The following is a 1,886-nucleotide window of genomic DNA, read 5'->3' as shown; positions in this document are numbered from 1 at the left end:
GGAACATCCAGTTTTCCTTCCCAGCATATTTCCAAAGGACTGGCTTGGATCAGGGTACATGCTGGGAAGAACCGCAGGACAGTCTCAGTGTCTTGAACATATAGGGGCCTATTTTCTTCTTTGAAATTGTAATGGTATTGACCTCCATTGCAAACCACAACACCCTAAAGGAAAGAGAAAGCAAAAGAGATGCCCTGAGGTGGGGCTGGCTGGGGGAGATGGGGTGTGGGAAGGTCACTGGGTTCATTGGTGGTGGAGAATGGGCACTGGTGGAGGGATGGGTACTTGATACTTGTATAACTGAAACCCAAGCACAAAGGTATGTAAGTCTACAACTATACCTCATGGTGTTTCACTAATAAAAATTAAGAAATAAAAATTAAAAAATTAATAGTGCTATCAGCTGGTATAAAAAAAGAAAATGTAATGGTGTTGACTAGATTATATCAAGATCATTTTTAGCTATACGTTTCGATGATTCATCCTTGATTCACTGATTGATACTTTGAAATGTCCCAGTTCATTCTCATTCAGAGAAGTCATTTATTTTTCCTAGTATTTATGTGTACAGGGAATTTGTCACAAAATTCTTTATATAAAGTATATTGAGGGACTCAATGATAATGTTTTATTACAATTTTGCAAAGAATTAAAAAAATACACTTTTAAAAGATTTTCTTGGTTATATATATAAAAGCTAAAGTACAACAATTAAGGTTAACTCAATATTTTCTAAAGTTGTTACATTAGTATTTGAAAAGAAATTTTAAAAGATTCTGGGAGATGGGATGGGAAAAAGTCATGGATACTTAAAGATCAGTAGAAGTCTTTGGGTATGTGGGGCAGGGGAGTGTCTAGGAAAGTTGAGATCACACTCAGCTACGTGATCTAATCTCTATATATCTAATCTCTGAATTAGATACCAATGATATATCCTCACAGATGTATTCATATGACTATCATGTACACTAGTGAGACCAAGGGAAATAATTCTTAGCATTGACATTCTTGGAAACGGAAGTAATAATCAGGTTTTTATGATTGAGTTGTTATGATTTCATAAGCACTGTTTGTTTCCTTAACCAAACTGGAATGTCTTTAAAAGACCAAATATAGGAAAATTAATTCACTTTTAATTTAATATAGAAAATGTTGAATTTACAGTTTAAATAGAGATATCTTTTAAAAAGTCTTTCAGAGACACTGTCCTTTACTTGTTTTATTAGGAACTGAATGTGGTAACCTATAATCTCTAATTCCATCTGTAGTCCTCCCTACTCTATTTCTAACAATCCAAATAAACTTCACTTTAGACCTAGTTTTCAGTAATCTCAACTAAACTTATAGTAAAAAAAAATTCTTAATCATTAAAAATCATTTATAATAAAACATATAATTAAAAAGTTTAATGCAGGCAAATACTGTTTTAATCCTTAAAGTAAATTTAAAAATCATAATAATACTCGGTAACGCATTGAAACATAGCAAAAAATAGATGGTATATATCTTATTTGCAAATTGGTAACTGTAACACATTGTCCTTTTCCATTTCAAGGATGAGATGATTCCATAGTGTAGATTTGTTCATGAACAGTGCTATATTCTCTCCTGGATGCGTATTTAAAAATACTTGCAATGTGCCTGTTTCTCAACGTTTTGTGTACTATAGGCCTCTTTGCTATTGTTAGATCTTTCTCTTGTTTATTTTGAGTTTATGTTCCAATTTTTTTATTTTTAATTTTTAAATTTTTATTAGTGAGACACCATGAGGTACGGTTGTAGACATATGAATTTTTGTGCTTAGGTTTCAATGATACAATGATCAAATATCCATCCCTCCACCAGTGCCCATTTCCCACCACCAGGGATCCCAGTATGCCTCCCAC

This window comes from Sorex fumeus, unplaced genomic scaffold (assembly GCF_029834395.1).
Source record: "Sorex fumeus unplaced genomic scaffold, SorFum_2.1 ptg000032l, whole genome shotgun sequence".
NCBI lineage: Eukaryota > Metazoa > Chordata > Mammalia > Eulipotyphla > Soricidae > Sorex > Sorex fumeus.
Note: the sequence above shows the minus strand (reverse complement) of the source record.